The sequence below is a fragment of the Peromyscus californicus genome, unplaced genomic scaffold, assembly GCF_007827085.1.
Source record: "Peromyscus californicus insignis strain IS unplaced genomic scaffold, ASM782708v3 Scaffold_6__1_contigs__length_162567912, whole genome shotgun sequence".
In the NCBI taxonomy this organism is placed as follows: domain Eukaryota; kingdom Metazoa; phylum Chordata; class Mammalia; order Rodentia; family Cricetidae; genus Peromyscus; species Peromyscus californicus.
This window is the reverse complement of record NW_026294584.1, coordinates 95,518,001-95,529,411: the sequence shown is the minus strand read 5'-3', so window position 1 is coordinate 95,529,411 and position 11,411 is coordinate 95,518,001. Positions and strand designations below refer to the sequence as shown.

General features: G+C 38.8%; 1 pseudogene; it reads left to right on the top strand.

The window, feature by feature from the left end:
• The first annotated feature begins 330 nt into the window (after positions 1-330).
• Positions 331-428, top strand: LOC128100254 (uncharacterized; annotated as a pseudogene).
• The last annotated feature ends 10,983 nt before the right edge of the window (positions 429-11,411 follow it).

Here is an 11,411-nt window from a genome sequence, read left to right as displayed (position 1 = left end):
AACCCATGTGGAACCTGGGCACTGGCTGGGCTGGTTCCTTCCGAGATCTGAGAGGAAGAACCTCCTCTGCTCCCTACAATTTTCCATTGAGCATGAGTCTTCACTGAACTGTAGAAGCATAGAAGCACCGCCAGCACGGTCAGTTCTCTGACATGATCTCCTTGAGTGTGCTGTATCCACATCTTACCTTGATTCCATCAGTCACCTAAATAGGTGGCCAACCTTCTCGAGTATCACCCAACCACATCTTCAGTTGCATTTGCCATGATCTAATTTCTGAACAAATTCACAGCTGAGGTGGCAAGGATTAGACTTGAATATATGGAGTCTAAGACTATACTTTCAGGAATCATTTCTATAGTTCGTTACTAGAAGGAGAAGGACACATTTTTTACCCAAACACAGCAAACCAACCCTATTACCATGGTAAGTTATTTGGGCCTATAAATATTGTAGTTATAGGGAAATTAGATATTGTGCATTTTTTACAATTTGGATATAGGGTTGTTCTGTACATTATGGAAGTTCAATAGATGTTGGTAACATTCCAACCTCCAGTCACAACAACAAAACAATGAAGCCAGACTGCTCTAATTCCTAATTATCCATTAGGGATAAGGTAGAGTAGGACAAAATATCTCCAATGGAGACTGATTATGCAGCTTTCAAGTAATTTCCATGTTCTCATTAGAAGTTGAAAATAAATATATACAAGCTAACTGATATTACTTCCTTTCTGCAGTAAAAGTGAAATAAGGTACATTTTTCAAAGCAGGATATTTTTGTTGTTTTGTTTTTAAATAAGACTTTTTAAATTTTTTAAGATTATAATGTAATTACATCATCACTCTCCTTTTCCTCTCTCCAAGATAATCATTTTCACATCCAGATATAGAAACATATTGACATGAAACCCATCTCTGTAGTCAGAGTTTTCCTGTATCCCACCCAGTACTGCAGCCACTCAGACCCAAATAAACACATAAAGGCTTATATTAATTACAAACTGTATGGCCATGGCCTTTGGCTCATGCTTCTTGCTAGCTAGCTCAGCAAGCTCTTACAACTAAACTCAGCCCATTTCTATTAATCTGTATGCTACCACATGTTCCATGGCTTTACCTGTGTGCCATTACATGCTGCTTCCTGGACAGTGGGATGGTATCTCCCTTGCCTCCCCTTTCTCCTTTCACTATCCCCCTTAGATTTTTCCACCTGGCTCCATCTTGCCCTGCTATAGGCCAATGCAGCTTTATTTATCAACCAATCAGAGCAACACATATTCACAGCTTACAGAAAGAAATCCCACAGCACATCTCTTAATTTTCTCATATTGTAACTCTCTGGACTTTTAATTTTATTTTTCCCAAAATAAATATAGGTACTTTATTAGTTATCTTCTCATTGCTGTAACAACATGCCTTACAAAACAAACTTGATAGAGGAGGAGTTGTTTCTATCTCACCAATTAAGTAAAGATATAAACCATCATGGAGGGAAAGCCATAATGAAACATCTGGTTCCATTGAGACCAAATTAGGAAGCATAGATCAGACAGGAAGTGATTTTACACTATAGAGCCTCAAGGGATGAACCAATTCTAGATATTCTGACTTATCAAAAAACGCAGTAATATCAAATTCTTATATGAATTATTTTGATTTTATTGTTTGTGGTGAATTAAAGTCAAAAGAAGAATGGAAAAATTAGCTGCCACAATTACACACACACACACACACACATATATATGTGTGTGTGTGTGTGTGTGTGTGTGTGTGTATGGCCAAGGACAGTAACTTAATTTCACTTCAAAATGGAATCTGTGGAAACTAAGGTAGCAGAAACTTCTAGAAAGAATTTGTGCAATAGAATAATCATCAATGTAAACCTGTGTATGTGGCAGTCATTGATTTCCCATCATGGAAAAAGTTGTTCCAACTGTCTGCATGATAGTGACAACAGCAGACAAGATCTACAATCGAAACCATATTTTTTTAAAAATTGTATTTATATATTTTTTTCTGCAGGAAATTATATGTTATGTCTTTGAAGGAGTCCTTGGAAGCCAGAACAGGGTGTCTGATCTCCTGAAACTGAGGTCAGAGGCAGTTGTAAGCCATGGTTTAGGTATGGAGAACTGAACCGCTATTATATGAAAAAGCAGCAAGTACTCTTAACCACTGAGTAATTTCTCTAAATGCATCTTGAGTACTGTCAAATACGCATCTCACCTCATTCTTCAGCTAGCTATATGACCCTGACAATACCTAATTCTCCTAACTATACTTTCTAGTTCAGTAAGAGGAAAAGAAATCATATTTTTTTGTGGACTTTATAAATAGAAATATAAACATAAACTAGTTGCTGTGAATTATGTTCACCAGAGTAAACACTCATTAAATATTAACCATCATTGTCCCATTGTTTGTATGACAAACATTTTGATAATCCAATCATCTATTCTCTAAATAATCAGCCCTTCAATGGCTTATGTTTCCAAATGACCTAAAAACATTGCTTACCTTTACTCTTCTGTATTAACTTCAAGAAAACAAACAATAGACAGGACTAAACCTTAGAGTAATGGTTCTTAACCATGGGTGCCTTTCTGCTCCATGGGATACCTGGTCACACCAGCAGACAGTTTAAATTATGAAGAAAAATTAGAGATACCCCTGTCAGGCAGGAAAAATCCAGGCATCCTGCTAAAATCTACTGTGCATAGAAAATTCCCCTCTATCCATAAACCATCTGCTACAAATTATTAGCAAAATTCATATTTAGAAATTTATGAATTACAGCTGTGAGAGTGGTAGAAATTGTAATCAGAAAAGGATGCCACATCCAAACAATGAATGCTCCAGTGCTCAACTACTGACTGGACTTCCATACTGCTTTCTCTATTGCTTGGTGAATGACACAAAGAGAAGCTGGGAGGAATCTGAGAATCAGAAGATACAGGAAAAGACTGGGAAAGTCTATCATCTGGGCATGACACAGCCAATCACGATCTCACAGCAGTACAGACTGTCAACAAAGAACCTGCACAAGACTGGACCTGCCAAGAGTCAACCATAATTTAAGGAGGGCCTCATGTAGACCTACTGATCCATGCTGAGCTGTGAGCCATTAATAGACTCTGGAAAGGATAGACATCGTCTTCAGTTGTGTGTCCATTGATGCAGCCATACATTCTAATTAATAGCAGCAAAATCATGGAAACATAGATAGCCCTGTTAAACTCAGTGTCTCACAAATTGAGTAAAAGGTTGTGTTGGCAAGAGATTTCTGTGGGTTGATAATAGGGATTGAGGGAAATAAGAGGGAATGTCAGTAATCATAATGCACTCTATACATATAAAGTTATCCAGAGAGCAAAGAAAAAGAAATAAAATACCCACAAGGGTGAATGAGAGAGAAGGCATGCCTCCCTTGAAGATGAAGTTCTCTATGCTAAATGAATTAAGAACTCCTGTTTGATATCCAGGAGGTTGACATTCAAAAGAAAGCTTCTAGGATCAGCATGAATCCATCATCTTTATGCCTACCCTACCACTAAGCAGTGGAAACCAAAATGAATGAAATTCCCCAGTGGATCACTGGCCATGTGTGCAGGTCTACTCATAAAATTAATACATGTGACACCGTAGCTAGAGATGACTTCCCAGACTTTTTCCAAGGGACAGATAATATAACACATTTTCAAAGGTCTCTAGGTAGCTCTAAAGGCAGGTTTTATGTAAAGCTGTCATCTGCCTGCATTAACTGTTTACACAAAGACTAAATTGATTAGAAATTTTACAATCTGAGCACCTGGATAAAGTCTTTTTTTTTTAATGTCTGCTTTCCACTCTATCACCTTGTCAATTAAGAAACTAAGAACAGTGGGTGGTTTCCAAGGCAGTAGTGGAATCAGTTCACACCCACCCAGGTCCTTCCGGCCTGCTACTGGTTTAAAATAGGCATTTGTTTCTAATAGCTTAAGTATTTTCATCTCCCTGTTTCCTTAGAAGCTATCAAAAAAATGTGTAGATTTTAAGAAATGCATTTTATATTATCTGTTTTAGAGATATGGTAAATAATCTTTGATCACAAGAGACTTAGTGACCAATTCAAAGCAAAAACAAAGCAAAGCAGGACAAAAAACTATAAAGCAATAATATTAACAAGCACTCATAACCTCAAAAAAGGAATGTTAGAAGTAATCAAGGGTCGGAGTATGTAGCTCGGTTGGTAGATTGCTTGTCTAGCACTCATAAAGCCCTCGGTTCCATTCCCAGCAGTGCATAAACTGGACATGGTGGCACATGTATGAAGAAGGATGGCAAGATGTTCAAGATGACCCTGGGCTACGTAGTAATTTTGAAGCCAGCCTGAGCTCTATGTGATCCTGAATCTAATACCCACCCTCAGCACTCAGCTAAAATGTTAGACACAGAGACAATTGTTTATAATCCCAGAGCTATGGAGACAGAGACAAGTGGATCCCTGGGGCTAACTGGCCAGTCAGACAAGACTCCAGCAAGTTCCAAGTCACACACCCTGTATCAAAACTCAAGGGAGTTTGGCTTCTAAAGAAATGCTACCCTTAGCCTGGTGGCGGTGATGCCTGCCTCTAATCCTAGCACCTGGGAGGCAGATTCAGGCAGATCTCTGTGTTGGAGGCAAGCCTGGTCTACAGAGTTAGTCCCAAAACAGACAGTGAGTTCCAGGTTTACACCTTGAGTTCCAGAGATATGCAGAGAAACCCTGTCTTACAAAACCAAAGAAGCAAAAATTCTGCAATAGATTGACATACGGCTTTCACATTTGTGTATTATGTACACACACACACACACACACACACACACACACACACACACACACACACATTAAAACTGATCAAGACAACCATGATTCTCAAAAAGCATGCTCAGATACCTACTGTCTTTTACCTGGTTACGAGGAGGATGCAGTGCCATCCCATGTTTGGAAGTACTGCTCTATCACGATCTGCATAACAGAGTTTGATTCTCAGGATTTTTTTTAAAATTTATTTTAATTTATTTTGCAATATAATTCAGTTCTACATATCAGCCACGGATTCCCTTGTTCTCAACCCTCCCGTCCCCCTCACCTTCCCCCCAACCCACCCCCCCATTCCCATCTCCTCCAGGGCAAAGCCTTCCCCACAGACTGAGGTCAACCTGGTAGACTCAGTCCAGGTAGGTCTAGTCCCCTCCTCCCAGGCCAAGCCAAACAATCCTGCATAGGCCCCAGGTTTCAAACAGCCAACTCATGCAATGAGCACAAGATCTGGTCCCACTGCCTGGATGCCTCCCAAACAGATCAAGCCAATCAACTGTCTCACCCATTCGGAGGGCCTGATCCAGTGGGGTCCCCTCAGCCATTGGTTCATAGTTCATGTGTTTCCATTCATTTGGCTATTTGTCCCTGTGCTTTATCCAACCTTGGTCTCAACAATTCTCACTCATATAAACCCTCCTCATTCTCACTAATTGGACTCCCAGAGCTCTATCCGGGGCCTAGTCATGGATCTCTGCATCCAGATCCCTCAGTAGTTGGATGAGGTTTCTAGCACAACAATTAGGGTGTTTGGCCATCCCATCACCAGAGTAGGTCAGTTCGGGCTGTCTCTCGACCCTTGCCAGCAGTCTGTTGTGTGGGTATCTTTGTGGATTTCTGTGGGCCTCTCTAGCACTTTGCTTCTTCCTATTCTCATGTGGTCTTCATTTACCATGGTCTCCTATTCCTTGTTCTCCCTCTCTGTTGATCCAGCTGGGATCTCCCGCTCCCCCAAGCTCTCTTTCCCTCGACCCTCGCCTTTCATTACCCCCACTCATGTCCAGGCTGTTCATGTGATTCTCAGGATTTTATAAGCCCCACTTCCACTGCTGTAGGCTAGGCAAGTGCAAATATTTAAATATCCTTGTGAAAGGTTCTATTTATTTTCCATTTAGTCATTTTTCTTACAATGCCATGGATGCTGACATAGAGATTCAGAACAAATGCGATTAATATCTTTGGTGTAAAGTTTAGCTTCATTGATTACTTTCAGGCACATACAATAGAATAGCTTTCCATTTGGCTTCATGGATGCAATAGGCTGTAATTCCCATTAATAATTTTGGAAAAGTAACTACTGATTCTAGGATAGAATTTTCAAGTGAAGAGAAATGATACTTTTATCTGCATAGACCAAAGGAAGGCCGAGAGATGCTGAGAATCAATCATAGTGACTAGAACCTTACTGCTTAAATAAACAAAAAAAAAAAAAACAAAAAAATCAGCAGAAAAATGTAAATGTTTCACTAAAGTAGAATGTAGACATAGCAGAAAATCTGTGCAAGAGGAAATGGTAAACATCTTTATAGGTGTATAAAAACCCTACTTCTGACATCTTTGTTGCTAATTGCTATGAATATTTAAGTGTAAGGGAGATACACATATTTTAAAGTGTAAAATTATAAGCAAATCTTTTAATTTAGTAGGATCACCCAATGGTAATGGTGGAAAGCAAGAGAAAGTCAATAGAGGAATGAACATGCAAGATGAAACAGTATTCACCAGTATTTAAAAATCAATACATAGCATCAAGAGCTAATGATAACAAACTTGTGCAAATAAATAACAGAAGGACATTTGTCGGTATAAGACTCTCTATTTCAGAATAATGCCCTTAAAATTTGCTTTGTTTTTTCTGAAGATTTATTTGAGGTCCAGAATGATTGCTTACAGCTGGCAGCTTGCTAGTCTCCTAGTGATTCGTATAATTATCTCTATTGAGTTAGTGTATTGATCTGTAGCTGCTAGCCATTTCAAAATTCTCCCTTTATCCTGAAAGAGGTAATGGAATTAATGAGTATCTTTGCCAAACATCACAAGAACATTAAGCACACAATTAGGTCAGAATATGAAACTGGTGGAGGGGGTATAGGAACCAACTAAATTTAAATTTTAGTTAAAATAGATTGAAACAAGATGTTCCCACTTAATTTGTTTGTTAAATAAATGCACGATATGAAAACAATTCCCAAGAAACACAGAAAAATTGACTAGAGAGTCTTCAAACCATCTGCCTTGGTATGAGTGGTAGATATTCAAACCTGAAGGACTATGAATTAGGAATGTATTGTATGAGTTAAAAAATAGTTTGTGACAGATACTGTAAAGAAAGGTTCAGAATTCTGCCTCTAAGTTGGTGTGCCTGCAGTGGAGTCTGGTTTTAGCTGGTTTCTTTTTCTGAAACATGAGGGGAAGACAGTACTCACCACAGGAAGTCATTTAGAGGCATCCATTCTGAGATTGTGGGAATGAACTTTGGTAGGGATGGCCAGAATGGTTAGGGGAAATGTACGTTATTTTAAAGAACAAGTGGGTGAATTGGGACTATGTTTAGCTACTGATGCTAAAATACTTTTATGCAGCTCTCCACTCTCGCTTTGTAGATGGCCAAACCTGAAAAAAAAAATCTATATCACAATCCTGTCAAAGAAGAGGGTGACAAACATTTCTCACCAAACTCATGAAGCAACCCCAATTAAACTCAGTGGCAAAAACAAGCAACAACAACAACACACAAACAAAGAAGAAAGAAAAGCAGACAGAGTCCTTTGTAGGAAGAATAATTTCACTGATTGATGGAAGGGAATGAAAATAACTAAAATTCAATATGTCCCAGTGGATGGCTAGGTACCCTTGGAAACAGTGCTAGCAGAATGGAATCGCCCACTGGCTTAAAAAGATGCCATTGCTCTTAGTTACCTCCCAGAACTTGATGGGGAAACATATTGCTGAAGACAGCATACATACTTGAGTCATAGGACATGAAAAATTCAAACCACTACTGATGTGGAAGTTACACCGCTACTGGATAGATTTCATAGTACTGGGAGGTTCGGCGAACTCTACTTAGAGAAACGTGTCATCAACAGTATTACCTTGCTGTGAACCCTTTTGAGATCATATAATGACTGGACTGGTGAGATACACACACCAGTGCAAGCGTGACACAGGGGCTATGACAGTAACCAACCATTTAACTGATTGGATTTAAATCCTACTCCACAAGGCAGAACCCAGGCTTACTATTGTCAACTTGATCCCCAAATCTTTGGCTGTCCAGATCACATGGGAAAACCCAATAACAATAATCTGTTAAATGGACATGACACTAAATTGCCTCCTGACATCTAATCTTCATACTCATAGATTAGTGCATCTCACAACACTCATCAAATAAGCTCTTTTTAAATAGTAAAGATGATTAATACTAAGACCCACAGTTGATCAATGTACAGAGAATAAGTGAGTATGAAGTTCTTAGCTCTAAAAGGTGCATCTATATGAAAAGTTCTCTCCCCTCAACACTCAGTGGTCATTGCAGAACAGATGGTGGACAGATCATACGAGAAAAAGAAAGTTGATGTCTGCATCAAAACAGTGCTTCCTGGACATAATAGCACAGTCTCCCATGAGCTCACAGAGGCTTGGACTGTGTGCAAAAGACTTCAACTAGATTAAGCCATGTAAAACCTGAGCAATGATGGAGGAGAAGATCATGAAGTCACACCACTATTGGAAGATTTATTGGTAATTGATGGCTGCAGGGGGAAGGACAGTCAGTTTTCTTCAGGAGTGAAGCCCCTAAAAGTCTACCTGTGTTTCCATAAATGGTTCTACACCCTTTTACCTATAGGCAGTACTGAATTCACTAGTAGGGTGGGAGAGAGAGAGAGAGAGAGAGAGAGAGAGAGAGAGAGAGAGAGAGAGAGAGAGAGAGAGAGGACATATGAAGCTGAAGTTGTGAGGGAAAACAGGAGAGGATAAGTGGTAAGAAGGCAATTGGAGAGTTGGAGGGGAGGGAATGGGGGTGGATGTGATCAAAATACATATGCATATATTAGTATTGAATAAACATTTAAAATTTAAAAAGTACAAAATTTTGAGGGAAAGTGGTAGACTATGTCAGAAGTTGGAGCAGGAGGGACTAGAGGATGTTTTTCGTCAAAACATATTATATGTATGCACAGAAAAGTAATAAGTATTATTGTGTTTTATTTTGCATTTAATGGCAATGGCTATATTATAGCCATTTAGTTAATAACAGAAAGGAAAAATTGTGTAGGGCAAATGGAATAAGTATATTTAAATAGCTAAATTAGCTGCTTTGAGAAAAAACTTCAGTCACTTATTTTTCAGTTGTTTGGCAGCTCACCCCCCAAAATACAGACATTACTAAAAATTCTGACTTATTTACACCCATTTACAACTACAGGAACTATCTATGTATTTAAGGGAATCGTGAGTTGTAGACAGAGAAAGGTTACTGCTGGCTTAACACTGTTTTTAAAAGCAGAAATCATCAGAATACAATTTCTTTACTTTGAGTAATTGCTGTTTTTAAAAGTGAACCAGGCATCCAGTGAGTGGAAAAATTGTAAAATCAGTGACTGGAAAAAAATTCGGTTTTGTCCAATTTATCATCTCAACAAATTTGTTTTTGACTTACTCATTTGCAACAGTGCTTGGCAAAAAAATCCATTCATAATCAGATCTCCTGATTCTCACAGTTATGGGATTCAGCAGCTGCACTGTGCTCACTTCAGCGGCAAGGCTGAGGAAGAGACAGGCACTGGGACAGTTGCCTCCAGCTCTCCCTAAGCAGAACAAGCAGATGAGATGCTGGCTCAGCCACCCCAGTGTTTCCACATTAAATAGGCACTGTCCATCACATGGTGAGCCCCACCTCCTGCACTGTCTGCTTCGTCTCCTCCATTCTGGTGAACTCCTGAAGAAGCAAATTAAAAGGACCTGGAATCTAAACTACTGCTCTTACTTGCAACCAATTCTATGGCACCTGTGAAACACATAAAAGAACTCTTCAAATTAGACTTTCCCTTACTTCCTGGCATGCATCTATATTTTCTATATGAAAGCATCTGAAGACCAACCGGTGGTCTAGGAAAAGATAATACCGTTTAAAGACAAGCACACCAGTCGAAGGATTTGAGGACATGCGGTTGTGTGAACTAAATTAGCTTCAGAAAATTAAAAGGCAGGGAATTGAGCTCACTGGTAGACTACTGGTTTAGCAAGAGCTGAAGGAAGGGAGAGACAGAGACAAAGATAAAGTGGGACAGAGGGAAGTCTGAGATAAAGTTGAGGGAAGAAAACTAAAATTACTTGCCACAACTTAAATTTACATTTTTTTGAGACTTTACACACACTATTAAGCTTCTACATATTGAAAAGAAACTTTATGGCAATGACATCGTTGTCTGAGTTCAAGGACAATAGCAAGAATAAGATTGACCTCAATCCAAAAGCAAACTGGTCAACAGGGAGCAGTCTACCTCAGAGAACTGAAGAAATGATAATGCAAGCCTTAAGATTAGTGGGAAAGAATAAAATGAAAGTGATTGGAAAATAAGATTAAAAACAAGAAAAAACTAAGGAAAATTGCTCATGAAAAGACATATTCACTCAAGTAGTATTTATGATATGAGATTATCATGCCACAAGCCAATTGTTCTGTAATTATTCAATATTTCTGGTCTTGAGGATGTCAGGGACTGTTCACAGATTCAAATCTCTCTTCCTAAGAGGATTGACTACAAAGTCTATCTAATTTTATTTGTCATTTCTCAGTTACATAAAGTCAAGCGTCTGTACAGTTTTGAAAGACTGCGATACTTCCACAGATGTCTCAGGCATGCCCCGAGTGTAGTTCATAGGACATAGGGAAATTTAAACTACGGTGTTATTGCCAAATTAATGTCCACACCTGGAGCCTTACATGAAGTTCCATTTATGCAGAGTTGTAAATATGCCTGCCATAAGCATCAATAATAAAGTGACTGTCCCAGAAATGTTACAAAAAAGAATTCATAAAAGTACCCATGCTCTTTTGCATTCTGTAAACAACCAAAATTACTTTGTGGAACACATCCTATAAATGTTAATAATATATAAATAATTGTGATACTATGATTAAGCATATTTGGGAGATTGCTCAGGGAGAAACATAATTGTTGGATGATGACAAAGTCTAGAGTTCAAATCCCTAGAGCCCACATAAATTCTGACATGGCAGTATGCACCTGTAATCATATATGTCTAGGGGACAATGGGGTACAGAGTCAGGAGTATTCCTGAAGTTCAGAAGTTAGATAGCCTGGTGAACACAGGGGCAGAACACCAAAGACCCTATCTTAAACACAGTCAAAGGCAAGGACCAACACCCAGTGTTCACACACACACACACACACACACACACACACACACACACAAACACACACAATCCATCATACACACATATATACAAAAAGTGGACATAAAAAATTAATTAACAGTCTTCCACTATGTGTACTTTCCATTAAAAATGAACGTGAACATATATGTGCAAATGT